Genomic DNA, 21,457 nt, shown 5'->3' on the forward strand with positions numbered 1-21,457 from the left:
AAAAAAAAAATCCTATATATAAATCACAGACGCAGACGTGACGTTATAAGACAGACGCAAGTGTCACGTTCATTGAGACGAGTGCATGTTGCAAAGTCATATTAAAGAACCGATCGCAACCGCTGGCACACTGCACTGAGCTGTGCTGAGTAGAGTGTTAAACCCGTGTTAGAGAAAAAAACAATTTATAACTTCACTGCTACACGTGAATGACACGTAAACGTCTGACAATACACTTCACTGCCACACGTGATTTACGTGACGTCTGCGTCACGTCTGCGTGACGTCTGCGTCACGTCTGCGTCTTAAATTGAATGGAATAAATAGCCGAATAAAAAAAAATTTAAGACGTTGAGTGAGACGTTCATTGTAACGAGTGCATGTTGCAAAGTTATATTAAAGAGCCGATCGGAACGCCATACATCTGCTCCTCAGATTTCTCTGCCGAAAAAGGAAGCTGGTCGGCAGCGCGAGGAGCTTGGCTGCGTCCCGTTCCCTATTGAGAGATATGTTACACCAACCAGAGATGTTCTCTTTCATAGGTTCACTCAACGCTGCGTAGCTAAGAAGCAGTGGATTTGTATTTGTAGGCTGCTGTATCACGTACCGTTTGAACTGACGCGCTACAGCGATCTGTCACATTTCAAAGAGCCAAAACGTTATTTATTGTGTGAATCTCGTAAAAATATTGACAGAATCTGACAGCTGTGGATTTGTTCCATATCAAAAGTAACCTTCTCTGTCTTGTCTGTCAGTGTCCTCTTTGTCCGCGATTTTTCTGTGTGAAAAGGGTCATTTGCGTGAGTCTCACGGTCAATGCGTGAGAGTTGGCAGCTCTGCCTGCTAGTAATCTCTATTAATCTCCAGTATTATTACATTGTTTGATACAATATTGTTTCATTTGATATTATGTAAATATGAATTTTTATTTTATATTGGTTTTATTATTACCATATGTTACTTGTATTTATATTGTTTAAAGATTTAAGTTAATATTGTGTCCAGTTTGGCCCTGTAAATTAAAGGGTATTATTTTTTGATAAAGTGTGTGCGGTTTCATTTTCTTAAGTACCGATTTAAGAACCGTTTAAGCACCGGAACCGTTTAAAAAATACCGAGTAGGTACTGGAATCGGATAAAACCCAAACGATACCCAACCCTGGTCATATGGTGTGTAACGTCTTGGAGATGTTGTCCGACAGAACAGCCGCTCCGATTCTGCTGGGGTGCAGGCCATCAGCACGGTAGAGCCTAGGTCGCTCCCAGAACAGATTCCAATTATTTACAAAGAGCAGTTTCTGTTCATTACACAATGACATTAACCATTAATTTAGTGCAAATAATCTACTGAACCTTTCCTGTCCTTGTCGGTACATGGGAAGCGGTCCAGACACGATGATCATTGCTTCAGGCTCCTGTAGTCCTTCTTCAGAACCTCCGTCTGCCGCAGCCTGATGTCGTGCACAACAGCTCCGACGCGCTCGTCACCGTTCAGGATCTCGGGAACCTGTGCAGCGACATCTAGAACACGAGCACCAGGAAAGCAGTGAGTGCGCACCCTACCTTTACCTGAGGTAGCGCGGACATGACGGACCATGGAACTGCCGATGATCACGGCGTCGTCGCGTTCCGACTCGCGAAGATGGGAGAAGCGGTTCCGGGTGGAGATCTCGAAGACCGGGAGGGGCGGAGAGGTTCTTGCTCTGGTCCTGGCTCGTGTCTTCCGCTGTGGGATCATCCAGGGTCCATGGTGTTGTGTCGGTGCTGGAGTGAATGAAGCCAGGGATGATCGCGTCCTGGGTGCTTGCGTCCTGTGCAGAGAAACACACGGAGTAGACGAGGTCGGAGTCAAAAAGTTACTAACCACTGACTTGTGAGCATCGGCGCGTGATGTTTCAAGCGCTGATCGCCGATCTCGCAGCTCGGCTTGCCTCTCTAGTAGATCACGGATCTGCTTCTCCACGGACTCCAGCTCCAACTGTACCGAATGCAGCTCAAATGTGTCCTCACCTGCACTCAGAGGTAACGTTAGACACACATCCGATATATTCGCCATTATAACAGATGAACAGTAAATTAGTAGTGATACTACCAATATCACTACTAATTTAGGACTGAAATCCTGGATAGAACCCGTATCCTTTCAGTGGAACGGGTGTAAATGAGACAATCGATAGGCGAGAGGCCACGCGTGCAATGCTAACGGGCTTAGGCTAGTAGCGGAAATTCGGAAAGTTGGATATAAGTAGCGATATCAAAGCAATCCGATTGTTTTTTTATAAGGAATAGTATCGAAGATAAGTTCACACGCTGTAAAAATAGAAATTTCTTGTTTATAAATGAGTGGTAAAGAAGAAAATCAAGGATATATGAATCAATTCGACGGAGCTCCAAACATATGGAAGAATTAAATGGACTTTAATATTTGTAACCCACAGAAGACAATCTACAAATGTGTACAATGATGCGCAAATATTTCTCTATCTGCAAATGTGTATTTTTACATTTGTGATGTGTAAAATCATATCCACAAAAATAAAGGGTGATGTGTACAACACAAAACATTTTTTACGCATTTGCAGATCAGTTCCTGTGAATTTGTGGGTCACGTTACATTTGTACGTTTTTTTTACACATTTGTGGAATTTTGTCCAGTGTGTACTGCGCAGATCTGTAAATAAACATATACACAAATATCTCACGATTTGCAAATACACACAATTCAATCCGTACAAATATCTTTTTATTTCACATACAAATTGTGATTTACGCATTTGTGGATCCATTTCTACACACAAAACTGTTTTTACACATTTGCAAATCAGTTCCTGTGAGTTTGTGGGTCACGTTACATTTGTAAGTTCCTTTCCACACATTTGTGGAATTTTGTCCAATGTGTACTGCGGAGATCTGTAAATAAACATATACACAAATATCTCACGATTTGCAAATACACACAATTCAATCTGTACAAATATCTTTTTATTTCACATACAAATTGTGATTTACGCATTTGTGGATCCATTTCTACACACAAAACTGTTTTTACACATTTGCAAATTGCTTCCTGGCAATTTGCAGGTCACGTGACATTTGCAACTCCCTTTTACACATTTGTGGATTTTTGTCCACTTTGTCCCGCTGCGATCTGCAAAAAAGAGATTTGTAAGCCGTGTGTGTGAGAGCAGTTAATTAGCCACACCAGCAGGTGGCGATAGCGACATTCTCTCCCATGAACTCCGAGGATATCGACTGCACAGTCTATGGCTATACCACTGCACTCCCCAGCGTTATCCTCATCTAACTCGTTAATACACAAATATGCCACATCTTTTTAATCGTAGTAACGTAGACAAGCAGCTACAACCTATTTTTCCGCGAAACGAGCTTTCCTTCGAAGTGGATAAAATACATTGATCTAAATGCGCAGGCGGCCGAGAGACCGATCCGAACTAAGGGACCGTCTTCAAAGTGCATACCCCGAAAAGCGCTGCTACGAAAACAGTCAATAACTTCAACTGTCACACACTACAGTGCCTGCTTACAAATTAGAGAAAATCACTTTATTATAAGAGACGTTTGAAGTACGTTATAACGAGTCATTAATGTATTTTAACTTATATGTTTCATATACTAGTATATAACCGAAGCTGTAGATTGTAAATTTAAACATTTCTCGTTCTTAGTGTTTTTTAGTTAGCTTAAATAGTAGCATAGCATTTATCCGATGATTCGTGCTAGCTGAGATTTACCGCAGCTTATACTGCCTTTTGTCATTGTTTTTGTCTTAATAATCAGTGCGATATGTTGTTAATATGAATTGTTTGTCTAACCTTGATTACAGGACAGTGTAATAAAAATGACGGAATCACAAATTGTAATGTAATCATTATCAAACTTAATTCATATCATATTTTTATTTTTTATCCTGATTAATGAAAGAAATAGCATTTTCAGGTATGTTTTGCAACGTTAAGTTCTTTGTTATTAAACAATAAGGCATAATACTTTTTTTTATTATTACATGCATAATTCATATGATTTGTCATAATTATTTCTTAAAACAGTACATCAAACAATACAATAGCATGCAATGCAATGAAATTGGTGATCCAAAACTTACAGGCTATTACAATAAAATCTGATTAAATTACACAATACAATACTAAATGATTTCAACTGAATTACGAGATGTAATGCATTATATTTTTATTAACACAGAACTACAAGCAAAATGAACATTTACATGGACATTTATAGAGCTTTTTAAAATACACAACAATACAGAACAGCTTTAAACAGAGATACTGTAGGAAACTTTCATTTCCCAAATACTTTTGTGATAGTCCTTCTGGCTATACAGTGTGAAGATCTGAAGGAAAATATCTTCATAGCTGTGTGAACAATGTGGAATTAACTGTAAGGTTAAATATTTTGAGAGAAAGGTTTATTTTTTTAGGTCCATCCTGGATTAACCAACTAGACTCAAATAGATGCAGTGTCTTTTGCTGTATGTAAAGTCAAATCTGTAATTTGAAGTGATTCATATTGTATGTGCAGTCATTTTTTGCTATCTTGAGGCCTAGATGATGCAGTCAGGTCATGAGACGTGGAGGCTGAGGAACTCTGAAAAACACACAAACATGCTGTAACACATGCATTTTGTACACACAAAGTCTGTTGTGCTGTGTAACATCACTCACTGTTTTAGCTTAGATGGGCAAACTGCAAGGCACAGCGCAGCGGGCGTAGTTATAGCTCGCTGAACCTTGTCGTAATTTCCCCTTGGCAGGATGGGGCCATGACTTGTTGGAAGAGGAGGCTGGACTGGCTGAGGAACTCTGAAAAACACACAAACATGCTGTAACACATGCATTTGTACACGCAAAGTCTGTTGTGCTGTAACCTCACTCACTGTATTAGCTTAGATGGGCAAACTGCAAGGCACAGCGCAGCGGGCAATTACAAGGCCATTTTAATGTCACACTCCACAAGATAAGACATCTCAGCCCAAAAGTGACTGAAACCTTCCATTCGTCTCAGTATTATAAGGCTGATCTGAGTTATGATGCTTATATAAGATGAGTTATGATGTATCTGAGTCAAAACACCATACCGGGTTTTGTATATCGCTTTAACAGTCAAAAGCATGCGAAAATTATGTCAATTTCGTTTATGGTGACTGGCGTGTGTATCCTCGGTTATGTCTTAGCATACATCGCACGTGACCGTATAATGTTATTGGTTACAGGATCTGTGCACGAGCTCTTACAGTGACAGCAGCCATGGTCTTTCATTCATTTGGTTGTCAAAACAACAAAACATAGCTTTCATTTGAAAGAATCGGGAATAATATCCTATGTATTTAATTTAGTTCTCAGGACAAAAACACTACCCAGTGTTATTTTACATTTGATTACTTTATTCAGTCTCTGTACTATTTGTGTCCTCAGAGTGAGCCCATACAGATGTGTGTCGGTTTTGGTGAAAATATCTCAATTCACTTCGGAGTTATAGACATTTTTGTGAAAAAACACGTCAAAAATGACTGACACGTGACTTTGATTGAATTTTATGACCCCTTACTATCAATATTTGGGCATTTGGGCATTTGTTTAATATATAGACCTATGTTTCCAAACTTCTGACGGTGGTTTCGTCTCGATTGGACTAGCGGTTTCGAAGATATCGGCAACTGTTTTTTAAGTGCTAAATCACAACGCTACACAAACTAAGTCGAAACCTAGCATGTTTGGTATCTGTGGACTCGGCAAGGATTCAGGACCTCAACGAGATGACTCCCGTGAAAATAAGTCAACCGCAGCCAGAGTTATAACTCATTAGGTGGCGCTGTTTCGAAACTTCTCAGGCTCCTTCAGGGCATCGTACTGATGACCCATACCGAGTTTCGTAACAATTCGTTCATGCGTTCCAAAAATACAGCATTTTAGCACGTATTTCAAAATGGCCGACAGTCAAAATGGCCGATCTGGGAAAATTGGATATCAGTCGACTCGGCATGACGCCCTGAATCTAACGAGACCACATTCATGATTTTTGGACAAACTGTTCAGAAGTTATGAGCAAAAATAGCAATTTTTCATATCTCAAGACCAGTAGGTGGCGCTGCGCCGAAACGCAGCATGTAGCCTCAGGTTATGCTTGTGATGACATAGGAGTTAGAAACACCAAAATTGGTGTATTTGATGTTGGGTCTGTCCTCTATCAGAATGTCAAACCAAAACAACTTTCCCGGACACGGTTCTATGGGCTGCCATAGACACCTGGTTGGAATAATAATAATAAGAAGAAGAAGAAGAAGAACCGGAACAGATACAATAGGTACCGCCGCACTTTCGGTGCTTGGCCCCTAATAAGAACCGGAACAGATAGAATAGGTGCCTCTGCACCTTCGGTGCTTGGCCCCTAATAATAAAATATTAATCATATTTTAGTAAGTATTGTGAGTATAAAAAGCCTACATGGGCTACGTTCTTTCTTTTAGATATAAACCCGCGGCGTCTATGATTATGTTTACACCATGGCATACGCATGTCACATGTGGCCTAGACACGTTCGCTTCGTTTCATTCGGTCACCGTGAGTTTGCCAAGTAATCGTTTCATTCACTGTCAGTGGTTCGCGCTTGGTAATGATGGCTGACAGACATCACAATGTTTACACCATAGATATCATATAGAGATATGATGTCTATGGTTTAGACGGCATCGGCTAAACATCGTGATGCCCCCCCCCCCCCCCCCCCCCCGTCCCGTCCCGTCCCGTCCCGTTTCCATGGTGACACGTCATGCTTGGCACGTGATTCACCACAGCCAAAATAGCGCTGTATGACAGATTTAGCGCTTTTATTTCTAAATATGAACAAACTTGATTACCAAGTCATGAACTATCTTCTATTCCGATTCTCAAATATGTATAAGTGAGTTTGTTTTGTCGTTTAAAAAAAACTATAAATTATCTTGATCTGTAACGTGAGATGGCCGCCGTTTGGGCCGCAGTTCAGAGATTTCTGTCTGTTGGATTTATTACAGCGCGTGAATTCATCAGATTCTCCCGAAATACATGAAAGTAAGTGGCCGGTGAACTGGGGGAAAAATAGAGTTGACTTTATAGTTATTTACACTGTGTCTCTCTGATATGAAAAAAAAGCTGTTTTCTCATAGATATGACATTGCATGTTAATCTAATTAACTGTTACTTGTGAATTCTAAAGTCATTTTAATTTATTTGTTTACCTCTGAAAATCCACTTTCATTGAACTCTAGTGGCTTTTTTTTTCTTTTCTTGATTTTGCCACAAAAAAATCAAATAAATGCAGCTGGAATAAAAATGTTTTTGACATATATAACCTGCATCAGAATGAGGTTTGCAAAGGTGCGCCCGAAGGCACGGTTTGAAGACACAGTCAGTGACGTCACGATATGCAAATGTGTTTAAATTCATACCATGACCAAAATTTAACTTTTTTTTTTTTTACATTGAATATTGAAAAAAAAAATATAGGCCTACCTACCGACCCCCTTTTTTTTTTTTTTTTTGCTGTTACTGCAAACCAAAATATTTTTAAGGATGGCCTGGGTCTTGTTGCTCTGACTCCAGCCTCAGTCGTCTTCTTGTAAAACTCCCCCAAGAACTTGAATCTGCATTTCCTGACATCCTCTCAAAGTTGCACTCATCCCAGATGCTTGTGCACCTTTTCCTCCCACACTTTAACCATCAGTCAACTTCCCATGAATATGCTTCAATCCAGCACTCCGTGAACAGCACCCCCATCAGCAATGACCTTCTTCAAGCAGTCAATTAGTGTCTTCCGTACTACTGTCTTGTCAGAAGCATTACACAGATTTGTGGTTGTACTGAATAAGTAAAGGCTCTTCTCACATTGACGTTTCAGGATTATACGTTGTTTATTATAACATTTTGAAATGAGTATTTTTTATTTCTATTGACCCAGGAACATCACATTTATCTGCAGGGACATCATTCCTTATTACTCATCTAATATTAGACAAACAGTAATCAATCACAGAATTTAAATAATCATAATGTTAATATAATATCTAGTATAAGATGTAATCTTTTTAATTTGAGTAATAATGAAATATCTTGTGTTGACCCAGGGACATGATATTTTTATGTTGACTCAGATACATCATAACTCATCTTATATAAGCATCATAACTCAGATCAGCCTTATAATACTGAGACGAATGGAAGGTTTCAGTCACTTTTGGGCTGAGATGTCTTATCTTGTGGAGTGTGACATTAAAATGGCCTTGTAATTGCCCGCTGCGCTGTGCCTTGCAGTTTGCCCATCTAAGCTAATACAGTGAGTGAGGTTACAGCACAACAGACTTTGCGTGTACAAATGCATGTGTTACAGCATGTTTGTGTGTTTTTCAGAGTTCCTCAGCCAGTCCAGCCTCCTCTTCCAACAAGTCATGACCCCATCCTGCCAAGGGGAAATTACGCAACAAGTCCTCCAACCCATACGACCATTTAGGTCGTTTGTGACTACCTTCAAATACGACACATAAGAGCGTTTCCTAAATTTGCGCCCCTACCGGCAGCTGGAGATATGGAGAAATGCATTATAAACCTCAATGCATTATGGGTTATTTTTATCTACCTGCTAACGTTACCAGTTTACGTCAAACTCTCCCAGCTATTCAAAGTAGTTTATTGCTATAAAAATATATCTTTTTGATGACTTCATCACACGTACAGGTAGGGTTTCCATCCGTATATAGTCCCGTGTTTATGAATTAAATGATGTCGTGTTTCAAATCGGTATTTATATTTCAAGCTGTGTGACGTTCATTCAAACGCACGCCAGCATTATAAAGTTAGTTTTCATTGTGACATTCAAACATTGAAATTTGCCTGTGTTGGGAAAGGTATCATGCAAAAAGTCCACACATTTACTATGTTTTACCAGTAACTGTCGATCCTATGTCATGTGTAGTAAAAGCACAGTAACACCATGCTTCTTCCACCGTAACTGTAACCACGGTAACCACACTTACAATGCTTTTACCACAGTAACTGTGTTTGTATTGTGTACTATTGTAGTTAAAGCACAGTAACACAAGACTTAACATGTTTTTTTTTACCAGTTACTGTAGTTGTAATGTGGTATTTGTAATTAAACACAGTAATTTACCATGATTTTACCACAGTCTGTGTTTTTACTGTCTACTATTTGTAGGTAAAGCACAGTAACCACAGCACTTGCCATGGTTTTACCACAGTAACCACAGTTTTACTGTGGTATTTGTAGTTGAAACAGTAACACAACACTTACCATGGTTTTACCACAGTAACCATAGTTTTACTGTGGTGTTTATAGTTGAAACAGTAACACAACACTTGCCATGGTTTTACCACAGTAACCATAGTTTTACTGTGGTGTTTATAGTTGAAACAGTAACACAACACTTGCCATGGTTTTACCACAATAATCACAACACTGGCCATGCCTTTAATACCTTTTTGTAATGTAATTGTAATTCAATATTCTTTTTCTGTCTTGCAGTTACTTCAGATCACATACTCCTCCATCTCCCACAACCATCTCCATCTCTCTCTCTTTCATTTTTTTTTTACTGTAATTAATTTACACATTTTTTTGCTCTCGTTCTTTCTCTTCTTCATCATGGAATATTTTTAAAAATCAAAATTTGATCAATTCTGTCAGAAAGCTGCTATTAACAGGGAACTTGAACTCAAAGCTCCCAGTGCTGATCTTGAAGAAGCTGCCAGGGAGGCTGAACAGGTCCTTCAAATTAGGTAATGTTGAACACATTTAGTTATAGCTGATTTGCTTTAATGAATGTATCCTTATTTTATGTTTTATTAACTTTCCTTAAAGTCCTTCCTCTCAAATAATTTGGTCACGGATCATTTTTAACACACTGTCTCAACATGTATATATTTCTCTTTGTTTCAGCTGAAAAGGAAGTGCTGTCAAGGGCTTGTTAAACCTGTCTTCGTGGAGAGAGGGATGAATTCGGCCATCTTGTGTTTTTATGGAGAAGGAAAAAAGCGGCAAAGGCAAATGTTTCCAATGGTATGTCTGTGTTGGTCTTAACCCTTGATTGAATATTACTGCAGTTACATTTTGCACAGCATTTGATGTTTCTTAAACTTTGTTTTACATACTACACTACCCCATCAGTAAGAACCCACAATGAAGCGTCATGTTGATGTAGTAATAGTTCATACAATTGACCAAGTCAGCAAATTCATATGATATTATGCAAGTGCACTCGTACAAAATTCTATGACTTTTACTCCAGCTGCTGTCATTGGCCATTGCCTCAACTCTCTTGCAGATTGTAAGTAGTTGGACCGTTTATATCAGAAAGTTCATATCAAATCCATTGTATTTTTTATTAACCTTTACATATTGGCGCCGTCTCTTCTCGTACCAACAGTACATGATATCTTTCCACATGTTGATTTTTATTGACCACATCTGTTTAAGAAGCAAGAGTCTGGAAATGCTAGTTTAACAAGTTACGTGACACATCAGATCTTCAAATAACTTGTCCTAATCAGATCACTTAAACAATTAGTTCACCCAAAAATTAAAATTCTGTCAGTAATTGCTTACCCTCATGTTGTTCCAACCCGTAAGACTTTCATTCATCTTCAAAACACAAATTAAGATATTTTTGATTAAATCTGAGAGCTGTCTCACTCCTCCATAGAAGCTAAGGGATCGAAACTTGCCGGCCTAGAAAGTTAGAAAAGACAATGTTTAAAATAGTCCAAGTGACTACAGTGGCTCAACCTTGAGTTTATCCAGCGACGAGAATACTTTTTGTGCGCAAAAATAACGACTTATTTAATTCTTCATTTTCTTCTCTGTGGGCCTCTGAGTGAGTTTACGTAGTGTAACAGCGCAGCGCTTCTGTGTTGTACGTCAGAACGTAGGCTCGCTATTGGCTGACGCAGGTCATGTGTGTGATGCGTGTGACGTACAACACAGAAGCACTGCGCTGTTACACTACGTGGCTCACTCAGAGGCCCACACAGAAGAAAATGAAGAGTTGAATAAAGTCATTATTTTTGCTTGTTTTTGCACACAAAAAGTATTCTTGTGGCTTGATAAACTTATGGTTGATTGACGAAAGTCTTACGGGCTTGGAACTTGGAACAACATGAGAGTGAGTAATTACTGACAGAATTGTCATTTTTGGGTGAATTAACCCTTTAAGTTCGTTCATCACACCAAGAACAATAACTATAATGATAACTATTCTAACATCCACAATAAACGGACGATAAAGTTCTGTTTATTATCAAAAGTGCGTGCTGTGGTAATGTTGTCTGCCATTTTAAGTGCTTAAGCTTTTTAAAGTCGAGTAGATTCTGATTGGCTGTCAAAGATTTTATAGTTCATCAGCTGGAAAAAAACAACATTTTTGAAAGTGATTCCAACGAAATTGTTCCTCTGTGTCGTTATATGTTAAATAGCTGCAGTGTGGGCTCATCCTTTGTGTGAAGAGGCCTTTAAACTGCTTACAACAATACTGGCAGCAAGTAATCATGTTTAAAGGAATTCATTTATTAATATAGCTTGCTATTGAAGATACAGCTTTTTCTAGTACCACCTTTCTCTCATTATTAAAACTTACACCCAAAATTATGCCCGTCTCACTAATAGACGAAACAACAATAGTATTTAAACATGGGTTCAATAGACATTTCTTGTTTTACAGCTGAAAAAGAGCAAGCCAGGCAAACCAGTATTCACCAGGACAACCAGTCCTGTTGGGGATGAGAAATGAACATGGCCTTCTCATGTATTCATAGATACTCATACATACATGTTTATTGCTGGAAATTACTTTATATGGTGAGTACTGACAGTTTTTCTGGAGTTATTATTAAATTGTTTTTTTTTGTCTGATTGTTTGAAGGAGGATGAAGCCAGTTGATGAAGAAATAGGCATGTTGCACTAGTTTTAAATACATTATTAATTTGTTATGACTGCTTGTATTATGTTCTCATTTTCTACTTGTACAGAAAGACTACATCAAGAGGTAGAGGAGCCGATAGCTGGCACTGAACACACTCAATGCTCAGGTCCGTCTTCACGCAGTTGGTCAGTTCACATGGTCCAGACTAAGGAGAAATGGGTCTGAGGCCAGAGATGGAGTTTTTGTTGACAGGAGACGATTCTGTGGCCACCAAGTGCAGCACTGCATCAGTTATCCACTATGAAGAATACATTCCAGCTCTACATTGACAGGTCAGAGTTACGGCCCATGGAATCAATGGTAAGTCTAGTGCAGGGGTAGGCAAGTTCGGTCCTAGAGAGCCGCTGTCCTGCAGAGTTTGGCTCCAACACTGAGAAAAACCTCACCTGCCTATAGCCTTAGTAATCCTGAAGACATTGATTAGCTTGTTCAGGTGTGTTTGATTAGGGTTGGAACTAAATTCTGCAGGACAGTGGCTCTCTAGGACCGAACTTGCCTACCCCTGGTCTAGTGCAACAATTTTAAATAATACTATTATATATGGTTTGCTGATTTACCACCTCCTAAATACATATTTTCTTTGGTTAGAACTTCACCCATCCACCCTGATGCTGTGCTGAAGAAGGCTCATCAGTGTCTTTTCTTCCTCAGACAGCTGAGGAAGTTCAGTGTGAGCACCAAAACCCTCAAATCAACCCTCAATTTTACACTGTGGAGAGGATCCTGACTGGCTGCATCACTGCAAAGCTCTACGAACTGCACAGAACACTGTTGAAGGTGAGCTTCCCTCCCTCCAGGACAAGGGAGTGTGTGAGGAAACGTCCCTTCCTACAGGTGTGTGTGTGAGGAAAGCACAGAGAATCCAGACACCCGAGCCATGGACTGCTCTCACCGTTACCATCAGGCAGAGGTTATCGTAGAACCCGCACCAGCAGACTGGACTCATACCAGTAAAACACACAGCAACCCCCACCCCCCAACCTCATATGCTCTACATTTTTTCAATTACACTGACTGGACTCTTACTCAGTATTATTCTGGACCCTGACATTCTATTTTCACTCATTCATACCGTACTGCACTGTATATGTATACTGTGAATATTTTGTTTATTTTTTTCATTTTTCATTCTGTGTATAGTATAATATTGTACCATATATTGTTCTCTACTTGTATTGAGTCCCTAACATATACTGTGTATATTAATACTGTATGTGTTGTGTAAATATTCTATACTTGTCATCCATACTGTCATTCTGCAGAGTTTGCAAAAAAGAATTTCATCACCTGTGCACACTTGGGTTCATGGTTTTGTGACAATAAAATTATTTGATTTGATCACATCTTTTGTCCATCATTTGTACTGTACTGTGCTCACTGCTCGATAACAATTGCAAATTGCTTATATACATGGAAGAAGATTTTGATAGGGAGATAAATATCATGATTATAACAACCCTTTTTTATTTCTCTCAAATATCATAAGTCTTTATATGCTACTTTAGCTGTATTTATGCTGTATTATCCAGTAAAGTTTTGTACATGGTGTTGGATAACAACATATGGTGAATATTATTTATTAAGGATTGTGTTTGATTAGATTTTGTAATAAGACATAATAACCATGATTGTTTTAATTGAGACATGAAGATTTGTCATATTAATGACATTTGGGACAATCATTTGCTAGAATGTTACCATTGTATATGTTTTAGGACTTAGATGCTGTGTCAAATACAGTAAATATGCCAAATTTCAGTTACATGAAGTGAAAGGCTGAAAGATGCATCACAAGAGACTGCATGGGCTATATTGTTATGGGCACTTCAGGCACACTGAGGATGATATACCAGGGAAAGATCAACATGGATCCTGTACTATAAGCAGGATGAGCATTCAAATTTCTGATGTCCAGAACTTTTACATTATGATGCTTTGCAGTGCATTCATTTTTTGTTAAGACTTTTGAGCCATAAATTACACACTGTGTGTACTTGGACAGTATGCCATTCAGTAAAACAATGTTGTAGTACAATGAAGTGTCACAAGTGTATTGGTTGTTTAAATTGATGTCTTTGTTCATTGTCAACACTATTCTTATACTATGTTTACATAATGATGTTGACCACTTTTTAAAAAATCATATATATATATATGAAAAGGTGGTATAAAGGCGTTTTAAAAAGTGCTTATAGTAAAATACCAAATTTTAGCCTGCCTCTCAAATATGTCTTAGAGGTTTGCACAATGACCATGATTAGATATCCCTATGTTCAGTAAAGATAGTATTTTTTTAAATTTCTTTATTAAACGTTTTAAACTACATTACCCATGAGCCTCTATCATTATAAGCTATTTGGCAATAGTCTTTGTTTGTAGTTCAGTTAACTTATACTTAGGGTTAGGGTTAGGATCTCGGTAAAGGGGTAATTTCTCACAACAACTCAACACCACATTGTTAACTTTATGTATTACTGACGTAATTATAACAGCAAAACGTACTTTGCAACATTAAACGTTTAGTAATATGGGTTTAAAGATTGTCCAACCACAGCCAGTCCTGTAGGTGCCAAGGAAATGTCAAAGCCAATGACAACCCAGTTGAGCAGATGCGTCACACTTACTTGTCCATATATGGTCATTTATGACAGGATCTTCCAGGTTCTTGTGGTGAATGGACAAATTAAACATTTATTTGTCCCCATTAAATATAAAACTAAAATGACAGATTGCATTGCATAACCCGATGCAACAATAGATTACACGCAATAGAAAAATGTTGCAGTTGGATACTGTATGACAAATAATTAAAAAAGTTTCATTTGCTTACAAAAAACTAATCCTCTGATAATCATTCAAGCATTCAGTATTTCTTAAACAAAGATAAGTTCAGCTACTATTCAAATGAAGTGCTTCTATAACATTTACAATGTATTAAAGGTATATATTTAATCACTTCTGTGTTTCCAGGAAATGGACCCCATTACCATTATTAGCTATAAATATAGGAATAAAAAAAAAAGCATAATGAATGGACACATTTTGTAGTAATTTCCCAATGTTTATTTATATGTCAAACTGTTTAAATACAAAGATAAGCGCCCAGCACAGCATCCTCTGTCACACAGGTACTTCTCCAGTTTGCGCCACTATGTAGAAAAGAAAACATAAAAATAGGTTGGTTATATAAAAAAATATCTGCATTGAGGTAATCAATTATAGTGAAAAATAGAAAACTCTTAAAAAAAACACTGATTGATAAAGTAACTGATATGTAACCGAAACCCCTTTAAAACAACAATGAATAGTATACAACATGTAATTTTGATTGGCATTTCAGATGGATGAAGAAAACTGAACTGGAATGATATATGTAAGGGATAATGTGTAAGGGACATTATCCCGCTTATTACATGGCTACCTACCAAATAAATCAATAATTTGACTCAAAATATTGACTTAAAAAGGAGTTTATTGATTTAAAAATGATTGTATTGCTTTCGCTAAAGAAAATAGCGTTTAGCGCTACGTCTCTATGGTTAGAATCCATTGCAACGCTCTGTTTTTCATGGCAACGGTGTGTTATACTTAGCAGCGGTCTGTTTTCAAGAAACAACAGACCGCATTCTACATTAGAATTCAACCAAGCCATGTAATAAATATATATATAATTACATATTATGCAATTCAATAACATTAAGTTGAAACAATTAAGGAAATAATATTAAAAAGAAAGAAAATAGGTTATTTTTACATTACCCCCTCCCCCTCTTTCTCTGTGTTGGCAAGTAGAATACAGTGGGAGGGATGGTGACAGGAGTGCTCACAGTAGAATCTGAGTGTTCACTGTAGAAAAGAAATGGATTACAAGTAGACATGGTCAGAGTGGAAATTAGCAATAAGAGTGAAGAAGGGCTGAGAGCAGATGTGCCACACAAGACAGAGAGCGATGTGAAAGCTTTTGGATGGGTTGGGTCTTAAAAGAGCCATTGGGTTTGATATTGTAGAGAGCTGATGGAGTTTGATATTGTAGAGAGCTGATGGAGCAGGACTAAGTAATTCGTGACAAATCCTGCAAGAAAGGACAAAAGATAATTTTATTAAATCACATGATGAACTATAAAAACACTGACAGCCAATCAGGATCTATCCAACTTTAACCGTTTGTTGTGGATGTTAAAATAGTTATCATTATAGTTATTGTTCTTGGTGTTATGAACGAACTTAAAGGGTTAATTCACCCAAAAATGACAATTCTGTCAGTAATTACTCACTCTCATGTTGTTCCAAGTTCCAACCCCGTAAGACTTTCGTCAATCAACCATAAGTTTATCAAGCAACGAGAATACTTTTTGTGCGCATCACACACATGACCTGCGTCAGCCAATAGCGAGCCTACGTTCTGACGTACAACACAGAAGCGCTGCGCTGTTACACTACGTAAACTCACTCAGAGGCCCACAGAGAAGAAAATGAAGAATTAAATAAGTCGTTATTTTTGCGCACAAAAAGTATTCTCGTCGCTGGATAAACTCAAGGTTGAGCCACTGTAGTCACTTGGACTATTTTAAATATGGTCTTTTCTAACTTTCTAGGCCGGCAAGTTTCGATCCCTTAGCTTCTATGGAGGAGTGAGACAGCTCTCAGATTTAATCAAAAATATCTTAATTTGTGTTCTGAAGATGAATGAAAGTCTTACGGGGTTGGAACAACATGAGGGTGAGGGTGAGCAATTACTGACAGAATTTTCATTTTTGGGTGAACTAATTGTTGAAGTGATCTGATTAGGACAAGTTATTTGAAGATCTGATGTGTCACGTAACTTGTTAAACTAGCATTTCCAGACTCTTGCTTCTTAAACAGATGTGGTCAATAAAAATCAACATGTGGAAAGATATCATGTACTGTTGGTACGAGAAGAGACGGCGCCAATATGTAAAGGTTAATAAAAAATACAATGGACTTGATATGAACTTTCTGATATAAACGGTCCAACTACTTACAATCTGCAAGAGAGTTGAGGCAATGGCCAATGACAGCAGCTGGAGTAAAAGTCATAGAATTTTGTACGAGTGCACTTGCATAATATCATATGAATTTGCTGACTTGGTCAATTGTATGAACTATTACTACATCAACATGACGCTTTATTGTGGGTTCTTACTGATGGGGTAGTGTAGTATGTAAAACAAAGTTTAAGAAACATCAAATGCTGTGCAAAATGTAACTGCAGTAATATTCAATCAAGGGTTAAGACCAACACAGACATACCATTGGAAACATTTGCCTTTGCAGCTTTTTTCCTTCTCCATAAACGCACAAGATGGCCGAATTCATCCCTCTCTCCACGAAGACAGGTTTAACAAGCCATTGAAAGCACTTCCTTTTCAGCTGAAACAAAGAGAAATATATACATGTTGAGACAGTGTGTTAAAAATGATCCGTGACCAAATTATTTGAGAGGAAGGACTTTAAGGAAAGTTAATAAAACATAAAATAAGGATACATTCATTAAAGCAAATCAGCTATAACTAAATGTGTTCAACATTACCTAATTTGAAGGACCTGTTCAGCCTCCCTGGCAGCTTCTTCAAGATCAGCACTGGGAGCTTTGAGTTCAAGTTCCCTGTTATTAGCAGCTTTCTGACAGAATTGATCAAATTTTGATTTTTAAAAATATTCCATGATGAAGAAGAGAAAGAAAGAGAGCAAAAAAATGTGTAAATTAATTACAGTTAAAAAAAACTGAGAGAGAGAGAGAGAGAGAGAGAGAGAGAGAGAGAGAGAGAGAGAGAGAGAGAGAGAGAGAGAGAGAGAGAGAGAGAGAGAGAGAGAGAGAGAGAGAGAGAGAGAGAGGAGAGAGAGAGAGAGACAGACAGAAAGTGAGTCTTTGCGAGATATGGCCTCTTAAAAGAGCTGTTGGATTAAAGGTTGTTGTGGGAGATGGAGATGGAGGAGTATGTGATCTGAAGTAACTGCAAGACAGAAAAAGAATATTGAATTACAATTACATTACAAAAAGGTATTAAAGGCCAGTGTTGTGATTATTGTGGTAAAACCATGGCAAGTGTTGTGTTACTGTTTCAACTATAAACACCACAGTAAAACTATGGTTACTGTGGTAAAACCATGGCAAGTGTTGTGTTACTGTTTCAACTACAAACACCACAGTAAAACTATGGTTACTGTAGTAAAACCATGGCAAGTGATTTGTTACTGTTTCAACTACAAATACCACAGTAAAACGACAGTTACTCTGGTAAAACCGTGGTAAGTGCTGTGGTTCTAACTACAAATAGTAGACAGTAAAAACAGTAATTGTGGTAAAAGCATGCAAGTTACTGTGCTTTAACTACAAATACCACAGTAAATCTAACGTTACAGTTACTGTGTTAAATCCAAGGTATGTGTTGTGGTACTGTGCTTTAACTACAAATTCCACAGTAAAACTACTTAACTTAGGAAAAACCATTGTAACTGTGTTACTGTGTTTACAAATACCACAGTAAAACCACAGTCTTAAAAGCATGGCGTTGTCTTATTTAACTAAAAATACCACAGTAAAACTAATTACTATGGTAAAATGTATGGGCACTGTGCTTTAACTAGCAGGATCGAGCTAATATACTGTGGTAAAATCACATTCATTCAGTGGCAATCGCAACCCATTTGTAAAGAAAAAACATCAAACTACACTTATACTTACACATGAATTGCCGACAGTCACAACGATAAATAGATCTTTAAATAAAATAAAACAGATATTGATTACGGCGGTCAGGGACATTCTTTTTCTTGCCGCATTTTGTTTTTATTGGTAACGACAGTCAAAGGTCATTTGATGACGACACACCCGATAAACGAGACTGTCATATATAAGACTGCTAGAGGGCGCTTCATTTTAAAACGCCACTATAGGTCGTAATACGCTGCATGTACAAACGACATATGGGGTCGTTTTTCGGAGGAGGACAGTCTCAAATTACGACAAGGTTCAGCGAGCTATAACTACGCCCGCTGCGCTGTGCCTTCCAGTTTGCCCATCTAAGCTAAAACAGTGAGTGATGTTACACAGCACAACATACTTTGTGTGTACAAAATGCATGTGTTACAGCATGTTTGTGTGTTTTTCAGAGTTCCTCAGCCTCCACGTCTCATGACCTGACTGCATCATCTAGGCCTCAAGATAGCAAAAAATGACTGCACATACAATATGAATCACTTCAAATTACAGATTTGACTTTACATACAGCAAAAGACACTGCATCTATTTGAGTCTAGTTGGTTAATCCAGGATGGACCTAAAAAAATAAACCTTTCTCTCAAAATATTTAACCTTACAGTTAATTCCACATTGTTCACACAGCTATGAAGATATTTTCCTTCAGATCTTCACACTGTATAGCCAGAAGGACTATCACAAAAGTATTTGGGAAATGAAAGTTTCCTACAGTATCTCTGTTTAAAGCTGTTCTGTATTGTTGTGTATTTTAAAAAGCTCTATAAATGTCCATGTAAATGTTCATTTTGCTTGTAGTTCTGTGTTAATAAAAATATAATGCATTACATCTCGTAATTCAGTTGAAATCATTTAGTATTGTATTGTGTAATTTAATCAGATTTTATTATAATAGCCTGTAAGTTTTGGATCACCAATTTCATTGCATTGCATGCTATTGTATTGTTTGATGTACTGTTTTAAGAAATAATTATGACAAATCATATGAATTATGCATGTAATAATAAAAAAAAGTATTATGCCTTATTGTTTAATAACAAAGAACTTAACGTTGCAAAACATACCTGAAAATGCTATTTCTTTCATTAATCAGGATAAAAAATAAAAATATGATATGAATTAAGTTTGATAATGATTACATTACAATTTGTGACAAGGTTAGACAAACAATTCATATTAACAACATATCGCACTGATTATTAAGACAAAAACAATGACAAAAGGCAGTATAAGCTGCGGTAAATCTCAGCTAGCACGAATCATCGGATAAATGCTATGCTACTATTTAAGCTAACTAAAAAACACTAAGAACGAGAAATGTTTAAATTTACAATCTACAGCTTCGGTTATATACTAGTATATGAAACATATAAGTTAAAATACATTAATGACTCGTTATAACGTACTTCAAACGTCTCTTATAATAAAGTGATTTTCTCTAATTTGTAAGCAGGCACTGTAGTGTGTGACAGTTGAAGTTTCTGACTGTTTTCGTAGCAGCGCTTTTCGGGGTATGCACTTTGAAGACGGTCCCTTAGTTCGGATCGGTCTCTCGGCCGCCTGCGCATTTAGATCAATGTATTTTATCCACTTCGAAGGAAAGCTCGTTTCGCGGAAAAATAGGTTGTAGCTGCTTGTCTACGTTACTACGATTAAAAAGATGTGGCATATTTGTGTATTAACGAGTTAGATGAGGATAACGCTGGGGAGTGCAGTGGTATAGCCATAGACTGTGCAGTCGATATCCTCGGAGTTCATGGGAGAGAATGTCGCTATCGCCACCTGCTGGTGTGGCTAATTAACTATGGAATTATTTTTGTGCCGATAAAAATGAACGTAACTTTTCAAGAAATCAATGAAAATATAAATTGAAACTGAATAAAATATCTTTAAAACTGAAAAAGAATGAATCGCAGGCAATTTTTTTGATACACTGCATGTTTTGCTAACTATTCCTCATATTTCTTTTACTGATCTAAACTTACACATGCGCTTCCAGAGTTTTCATTTACGCTTCTGAAGTTTTCATTTACGCTTCTGAAGTTTTCATTTACGCTTCTGAAGTTTTCATTTACGCTTCTGAAGTTTTTGTTTACGCTCCCTGAGTTTTCGTTCGCTGTTCTGACACAATTCTCTCGTGGGGGCGGGGCTAGTAGCAGTGTGTTCTCATTGGCTACTGAGTTTTTGATTGACAGCTTCTTGACCTGGAAGTGAAGACGTCAGTGTTGTGTTTACATGTGTGGATGTGAGCGTCTGTAAGCGCAGCTTTCTATTTCATTTAGGTGATATTAAGTTTATATCTGTATTAATTTACTGCTACACTATATTGTTGAGATGATTTCTTATAGAAGGAATAGTACAGACAAATTATATAATTTGTCATCGTCGATATCAGAATACTGGATAGCCTACTCGTGGTAAGTCAGATTTTATTTTATTTTTATTTTTTATTAATTAATACTAAACTAATACTATTTATAATACAGTACTTGCTTTTTCAGGTGGAGAGGCATATTAGAGCTCAGTGAGAGCCCATAACATTATACAGCAGTGTCGTCTTGATTTAATTGGTAAGTTAGCCCGATCATTACATGACTTGTTTATCTAACGTTACATACGGTTACATTACAGTCTTCGATTAGATCATATTTCCCCCCTGCCACCCCAAACAACATTGGGCTAGAGTACTGTACAGCATCTGTACTGTAGC

At 37.6% G+C, this 21,457-nt stretch overlaps 2 long non-coding RNA genes across 2 annotated transcripts; one reads left to right on the plus strand and one right to left on the minus strand.

Annotated features, from left to right (window-relative positions):
- Window positions 1-4,194: 4,194 nt before the first annotated feature.
- Window positions 4,195-19,424, minus strand: LOC130100452 (uncharacterized). Its single transcript, XR_008808876.1, has 2 exons — window positions 19,170-19,424; window positions 4,195-4,351 (listed from the first exon to the last, which is right to left on the minus strand). It is a non-coding gene; the product is annotated as an uncharacterized LOC130100452 (long non-coding RNA).
- On the plus strand, window positions 4,345-19,574 carry LOC130100453 (uncharacterized). The gene is made up of 2 exons (XR_008808877.1): window positions 4,345-4,599; window positions 19,418-19,574. It is a non-coding gene; the product is annotated as an uncharacterized LOC130100453 (long non-coding RNA).
- Window positions 19,575-21,457: the final 1,883 nt, after the last annotated feature.

The sequence above is a fragment of the Rhinichthys klamathensis genome, unplaced genomic scaffold (assembly GCF_029890125.1).
Source record: "Rhinichthys klamathensis goyatoka isolate OS25496 unplaced genomic scaffold, OSU_Roscu_1.1 h1tg000242l_1, whole genome shotgun sequence".
NCBI classification, from domain to species: Eukaryota; Metazoa; Chordata; class Actinopteri; order Cypriniformes; family Leuciscidae; genus Rhinichthys; species Rhinichthys klamathensis.